Below are 8433 nucleotides of genomic sequence, written 5' to 3'. Positions count from 1 at the left end.
GAGAATCTGGATTAATTCCATCGATATCCAAGTAACTTGGTTTGAGTTCGTTAATTAATTCTCGCTATCGCAACTACGTACGGTATTTAGCCATAGAGGGCATAGATAGCCATAGAGGTTATCTTGTGGTTTGGAAACCACAAGATAACCACAAGATAAAACAGGCGCGGATCTACGGGGGGGGGGGGGTTAGGGGGTTTAACCCCCCCCCCCCCTTGGGCGGCCCAAAATACAAAAAAAAATAAAGGAAAAAAAAAAGAAAAGAAAAAGAAAAAAAGAAAGAAAAAAGAACGCACGCTGGAGAGAAACCCTTTCAAGTGCAAATATTGTGAGAAGATATTCAACTCATCTGGTAACTTAACCAAACACATGATAACTCTGGATATAACTGTGTATTTAACTGTTACTTGATTTAAAAAGACGTTATCATGCACTGCTTGTTATGGTCTCCATTGTGTTAATAGATGCCAGGAAAACATCACTTACGGGGTTCAAATAAACACCCAAAAAAAAAAATCGGCTCGCCGCTTCGCGGCTCCGCATCGTCATTATTGGTCACCCCCGGCCCCCCCTTAGCAAAAAGCTAGATCCGCCCCTGAGTCATCCCCCCCCCCCAGGTGTACGAACCTGTCTACGCCACTGTGCGCAATGCATGAGAATCTGGATTAATTCCATCGATATCCAAGTAACTTGGTTTGAGTTCGTTAATTAATTCTCGCTATCGCAACTACGTACGGTATTTAGCCATAGAGGGCAGCACCAGCCTAGGGGAATATTTGGCCACACCTCGCCATCGTGGTGATGAAGATCCCGTAGACAGTGCGGTGTGGCAGGGTTAAGGGGGTCCCATGGGACCCATTTAAAAACCCAGGTTGGATAGTTGTCGTTTGAAGCTGATGAGTGTGGGAGCATCAATCGCAGTTTGTGGCAGCTTGTTCCATTCGTTTGAAACTCTATGGCTATAGAAATATTTCCTAATGTCAAGGCGGCTTCTTGTTTCGGCTAGCTTCATGGAATGACCTCTTGTTCTATCATAGTTAGCAAACTGAAAATAATTCTCGGGTTTGGATTTGTCGATTTGTGTCATTATCTTGTAGGTTTGCAATAGGTCTCCTCATTTTCTTTTCTCCAAAGTAGTTTTTGCTTATCTCTCTTCACAAAATATGGTAGATGTTGAATACTTGGAATGAGTTTTGTGGCTCTTGCTTGAACTTTTTCCAACTGCTTTTTGTCTTTAACCAGGTAGGGACACCAGACATGCGTGGCGTAATTTAGGGGGGGGGGGGGGGTCCAGGCGCGGATCTAGGATTTCTTAGGGGAGGGGGGGGGGGGGTAGTGAGCACATTTTTATTTGTTTTGGTCCTCGAAAATTAAAAAAAAATTGCACCCCCCCCCCTCCCCTAGAGCGCCAGGGGGGAGGGGCCCAACCCCCAAAACGTAAAAATTACGTGTTTTTACATGATTTTTTTCTCAAGGGAGGGGGGGGGGGGGCGGAGGGCCCTCCCCCTGGATCCACCACTGGGGGGATCTGACGAGTGATTTGTACACTTCGTTACTCCTGGATGTAAAGGTAAGAGCCTTTCGCCCTTCCCCCGTTTCCCTCTTTCCGTCTTCTTCTTCTTTCTTTCATTTTATATTTTCTTTCCCTTTCCCTTCTCTCTCTTATTTATTTTTGGCGGGGGAGGGGGAGGAGGCAAGAGCCCTTCGCCCTTCCCCTGTTTCCCTCTTATTCCTCTTCTTTCTTTCCATTTCCCTTCTCTCTCTCTCTCTCTCTCTTATTTATTTTTTTGGCGGGGGGGGGGGGAGGTAAGAGCCTTTCGCCCTTCCCCCGTTTCCCTCTTTCCTTCTTCCTCTTCTTTCTTTCTTTTATATTTTCTTTCCCTTTCCCTTTCCCTTCTCTCTCTCCTTATTTATTTTTTGGCGGGGGGGGGGGGGGGAGTGAGGAGGAGGCAAGAGCCCTTCGCCCCTCCCCCGTTTCCCTCTTTTCTTCTTATTATTCTTTCTTTCCTTTTATCTTCTCTTTCCCTTACCCTTTTTTCCTTCTCTCTGTCTCCCCCAGCTAGGGCTGGTTTTGTTTACGAAGCGCCCGTCAGGAGAGTACACGATAGAGTACACGATAAAATTGACGATATCGTGAACTTTATATCGTGAACTTTTCACGATAAAATTCACGATATCGTCAATTTCATCGTGAAAAGTTCACGATAAAGTTCACGATATCGTCAATTTCGTGAATTTCTTCGTGAAAAATATGCGATAAAATTGACGATATCGTGAATTTTATCGCATATTTTTCACGATTTAGTCTATTCGCGATGTCCCTTCAGGGCCACCATAGGGAGGCAACATTCAAGGACTTGTGAAGTAGAACCCCTATAACTTTTTCTTCTGTACTTTCTTTCAGCTGGGAGTTGCCCATCGTGTAGTGTGGGTTGTGGGTTCCAAAATGCGGGACTCAACATTTGTCTGCATTGTATCTCATCTGCCATCCATGTATTTGCCCATCAGTGATATTTGGCAGAGGCACTTCTGCATGGTTCCCACCAACAGGGGCAGGTCTGAACAGGGGACGTCTAAGGACCAGCTCAGACACGGTACGTTGTGACAAGCTTCCCAACTCAGCCTAATGCTGAGCCTAGGCCCTCCGACGTCCACCAATAAGTTTAGTCGTCTCCACCGCGTTTCTTCAAAATGTTGTCCGAAAGTCATTAAAAAACAGATCATATACAATGAAGATTCTAAACGTTAATATAGACAGTTCTCTTTACTTTTTTTGTTCACTCTTCTTCTTCTTCATGTATCACGCTCTAACATCTTGGGCTCGAATAATTATGTGCGGCGCAGGGTGGTTAGTAGGTGTACAGGTGTACCCTTTTACTTCTAACTACGAAGTTGACCAGAGCCTGCTGGTGGTTAATGTCTGTGGATTTCAGGAGTATTGGGATAGTTTTTTCGTTTTCTATGCCAGATTCTGTAATAAGCATGGCTCTCTCTATAAGAAAGAGCGGGCACTTGCATAAGAAATGGTTAAGTGTTTCTGTTTCGTCTCACAGTCTAAACAATGACCAGTCTCATGTTGATTCAACTCATAATAGATTTTCGGATTGAGTCAAATAACGAATTCCATTCTAGACTTCTGTTTATGATGTGATGTGATTTATTAGATTTGTGAACTGAAGTCAATTAACCATAAATATAAATTATACTCTATACTCCGCGTATATAATGACCATGACCAGGCGCGGATCCAGGGGGGGGCGAGCGTGCCTTGGCCCCCCCCCCCCGCAAAAAAAAGAAAAAAAAAGGAGAGAGAGAGAAGGAAAAGAAGGGAAAAAGGAGAGAAAGGAAAAAAAAAAGAGGAAGAAGAAAAGAAAAGAGGGAATAAGGAGATCGGGGGGGGGGGGGGGGGGGGGAAGGGAAGGACTTGCCTCCCCATTCCCCCCCCCCCCCCAATAAAAAAATAAAAGAGAAGGAAGGAAAGGGAAAGAAAAAAGATAAAGAGGAGATAAAGGGAAGGACAAAATAGAAAGAAGAAAATTAGGGGGATATCAGTTGCAATTTTCCCGCCAACAAGTTGTGGATCGGGGGGGGGGCAAAAGACCCTGGCCTCCCCCCCCCCGTCCCCGCTAAAAAAAAAGAGAGAAGGAAGGAAAAGGAAAAGAGGAGAGCTAAAAGGGAACAAAAAAGAGGAAGAAAAAAAGAAAAGGGAGAAAAGAAGCAGAGATCAGTTGCGGTTAATCCCGCCAACAATGTGTGGAGCGGGTTGGGGACCAAGATGACCGTGCCCTTCCCCCCCCCCCCCAGCAAACCTAAAAGAGAGATAAGGAAGGGAAGGGAAAGTGAAAGAGGAGAGAAAGGGAAAGAAAAGGGGGGCCACTGGCGTACTGATAGGGGAGGGGGGGGGGGGCTTTGGAGAAATATAATTCAAACGTGGTTTATTTATAATTCCATAACGGTGGTTTACAAATAATGCTGAAATGAGATAATTTTCCTCACTTCATGCGTTTGTTGGAAAATGACAAATTCCTAAATTTACAGCCAGGCAAGAAAATGCTTCTTGAGATGCCTACATATCAGGGCCCGCGGAACGGCGGGGATCGGGATCCTCGAGCCCCCCCCCCCCACACTTTCTTTGAAAAAGTATATTAAAGAGAAATAGAGCGAGAAAGAAAAAATAACTGCCAGTGTCACATTATAATGGGGTATCAAAATATGCTCATCTGACCATGATTAAAATTAATACCTAAAATCCTAGGGCCCTAAGGCGGGCCCTAAGATGCTCATATGACGGTCATTTAATGCCTAAAACCCCTGATTTCTGGGGGCTCTGCCCCCTGGACCCCACGCCAAATAGTGTCCTGCTAGTGTCACAAATAATAATGTATCAAAAAATGCTCATCTGACCGTAATTAAACGCCTAAAACCCCTGAGCTTCTGGGGGCTCTGCCCCCTGGACCCAACCAAGAGCCCTTAGGCGGGCCCCTCGATACTCATATGACCGTAATTGAGTGCCTAAAACCCTTGAGATTCCGGGATTCCGCCCCCTGAACCCCAAGCCAATATTGACCTGCCATTGTAACAATTAGGTATCAAAATAATGCTCATCTGACCGTAATTAAATGCCTAAAACTCCTGAACTTCCGGGGCTTTCCCCCCTGGACCCCGTCTAGGGCGCTAAGGCGGACCCCTGAATGCTAATCTGACCTTAAATTAAAACCTTAAACCCCTGAGCCATCGGGGCGGACAAGGTATCAACATATGTTCATCTGACAGCAGGCGCGTAGCCAGGAGGGCGGTGGGGTGGTCCCCCAATAAACGCCGGCCAAAAAAGAGAGGAGTGTAAAGGAAGAGGACGTAGGAGGAAAAGGGAATAGACAAAGAACATATTTGAAATTCAGTCAAGGATTAAGAGTCGAGAAAGGTACAACGAATCGTCTTTTTTTCTCTAATGAATTAATGAAACGTCAAAGCTTCCGCGCTACGCGCGGGGGGGGGGGGGGGGGGGGGGGGGGGGGGGGGCAGGGGGTACTTAATTCAGACGAGGATAATTTTCGGGAACGGTACAACGAATCGTCTTCTTTCTATAATAATTTAATGAAACGTCGAAGCTTCCGCGCTTCGCGCGAAAGGGGGGGGGGGGGGGGAATTGATTTAGACAAGGATTAAGAGTCGAGAACGGTACGACGAATCTTCCTATTTCTCTAATGATTTAATGAAAAGTAAAAGCTTCCGAGCTTCGCGCGGGTGGGGGAAACTTAATTATTTTTGAGAGCGGAACAACGAATCGTCTTCATTCTCTAAAAATTTAATGAAACGTCGGATTATGTAATGTGTTATCGGTTCGCATAACAATGAGATTGGGCTGTTAAGATGGCCCTTAGTAGGATTTCTCGAAAGTCGTTGCGACCTTGCTCCGAACAGGGATTATGGGCATATCAGCAGTGGCGAAATGAGCAAAATATGCCGCCCGCTACCCCCCCCCCCCCCATCAGTCAGTGAAACCTAAAGAGTATCTGGGCCATGTTTCATAAAACTTGATTTCAATAAAAAGTTGCAATAACTGTGATACGCTACTGAAATTGTTGCATTTGATTGACTTAGAGTAAATTTGTTGTAGAAATGTGACACTTGCTATTTATATGATAGCAAGTTTATGAAATGGGGGCCTAGTTTTTTCTAGACTTTTATCTTTGACCAACCTATAACATATCGAAGAATAAACAATATCCACTCTTGCATTTAAATTGTATTTTATATTTAGAGTAATTGTCGTTTATAATATCGAATTAAATGTCATGTCAGTGTATACAAAAAATAAATTGAGATAACATAATAAAAATGTAATTTTTTGATTAATTATTTGTCAATGTAATTACCTAATTTGTATGAACTCTATCAATGTTGATTATAATTTGTTAATTGTTATTTTTGTCAATGCTGATTACATCTTTGTTGTATATGCAATCTAGCTGTCATTGCAAAATCATCACAATTCGGCTTTGCCGCACTGAAGTTTGATATTTAGTAATAATAATAATAATTATATCAATCTATATAGCGCAGCTATACTTAATATACTACAAACTGCGCTGTGATGAAAACAAAACTGTATAAACCATTTTACTATCTCTCTCTCTGTCTCTGGTATGGTCTAGATATACTTCCGGCGGATAAATCACATGGGAGACATGCATGGACAAAGGTTATTTGTACCAAACTATGTAAGACTCATCAAGAAAAATGCTGGGTATATGAACAGGTCGTGTTCATTAAAAGTTATAGGTAATTATCATTCATTTATTTGCACCGACGGTAGATTCTATGCAGGTGGAAGTATCTTTTTCAAGACGACAAATTATAATGTAGGTATTCACCCACCACCTGCATTTCTTTGGCACTGATTATTCTTAAATGCATATATTGACTTCTCCATGTATTACGTGGATATTTGGGGTTTATTTGTACATGTATAATATATCCGAAATGATACGTCATGCATTAATTCCCCCTACTTTACCATCAGTACAATAGTCAACACAAACGTCTGAACTTTGTTCATGCTTTGTGCAAGCTTGTATCACACCGTTCTCTGTGCATTCAATCTGTATACTTGTTTATGATAACACTGCTCCACATGAGCCCATCGGCAAACCAGTTGGTATGTTTACAGATTTCTTTTTTTTCTAGACATATCTTATATGACATTGAATCAATCTAATCGTTTCCAGCGTTCAAACTTGCATCTGTATGGCTTTAAGTATCAATAGTTTATTTTGTATTAAAGCGATTGCTATATTATGTTCAATACTAGAACGTATACACCCCAAACAACCTTTATGACCCAGCTATATAGTATAGAGCAGCGAACCGTACAATTTGATGCGTGTAATACTTGAATTGAATATTATAGGCCTATATATTACATGCATTTTAGTACTACATGTACAATGTATTTGCAATAGAGTTGTTCATTAATTGTATGCATATACCTCTTGAACAGAAGTTTATTTTGACAGCTCTAAAGCTGGCCAGAGCTGTCACACATAGCAACAACTATGTAGGCCTATACATTCCCTCCATAATGTATACTTGCATGCATGGTACTCGCATAGGAAATGCATTGAAATGATTTAGTACATAGTTTTCCGGGTTGGATCGGAACTCTGTACGTACGCCATTGATAATAACGTGACCATAAAATTGCTAATCTGTTTCAAAAATCCTTTGTAGATATACTGTACATGACTGTATGCAGTGCATAGTATGATTCATAAGTCATGATACTGCCTGTTTTGGTGATCGACGACAAACGCGCCACGCACCGCTGTCATTTTATGCAATTAACGTGGCCCAGATATCTTTCAGCTAGAAGAATAAATCGCTCTTATGACACCAAACTGCACATTGATGATCGACAGGAGACGTACAGCTCTCATATGACAGTAATTGAGAAAAGCCAGAAGAAGTGAATCATGACAGAGGGAGAGAGACATAAAGAGAGAGAGAGAGAGAGAGAGAGAGAGAGATAAGAGAGCGAGAGATCGAGAAGAGGGGGGGGGGGGGGTGGTAATGTTGCCAAAATTGGCATACTCATTATTGGACGGGGATGTGCAGCTCACTTAGCCTCGAAACCCCCACCTATTTATAAGGGTTCATTTTTAACGATTTTTCTCGAAATAAAGGCAAATCAACAACTTCCGGATGGATCGCCGTTCAAACACCCGAAAATTTGGAAAAACGGACTCAGTGATATTTTTGTAAAAAAACGAGACCCATATTTAGGTATTTTTGCTATGAAAAAGCGACCCGTAAGAGCGTCACATCCCCGTTTGATTATCATGTGAGTACCCCCCCCCCCCCCCCACCCCCAGGATAGAATTTAACACACTGGGTCGGTAAAAAACTAGAAAAACCTAGCATCTTTCTTTTTTTTACATGTGAACTTAAGTTCGAATCGCGGTCGCTTTATATTTCAAACGGACCGAATAGGCGCGTTCAAAATTGATGTAGGATGAAGTAGAAGTAATCGCCTGGTCATTATTTCGCTACATTACCAGGCGTTTTGGTTGGCACTTAATGATTCAGTTGGAGCTGCCAAATGGGAAGGATATTATAATAATAGTGGTTTATACACGTAGCATAATGCATATCATAGCTGTTTTCTTCTTTTTCCTTAACCGTGACCATCACAAGACGGTCCAAGTGCATTCAATTCTGCTTTAAAGATGGCGATTGTTTGAAGATGCAGAAACCTCGAGGCTTTTCCTTTGTCAAAGTAATAATAATAATAATAGCTCACATTAATAATGCGCCTAATACTTTGTTTCTAGGCGCAGCACATATTATTACACCAGTCATCGGATTCAGGCTTAACCGCAACGAAATGTATGCACATTTTCCACTCCATGGGGAGCATTCCAGCCAGTCACCATG

The sequence above is a fragment of the Strongylocentrotus purpuratus genome, unplaced genomic scaffold (assembly GCF_000002235.5).
Source record: "Strongylocentrotus purpuratus isolate Spur 01 unplaced genomic scaffold, Spur_5.0 spur5_scaffold_21, whole genome shotgun sequence".
Lineage (NCBI taxonomy): Eukaryota > Metazoa > Echinodermata > Echinoidea > Camarodonta > Strongylocentrotidae > Strongylocentrotus > Strongylocentrotus purpuratus.
The sequence above is the reverse complement of the archived record's forward strand: the minus strand, read 5'-3'. Positions refer to the sequence as shown.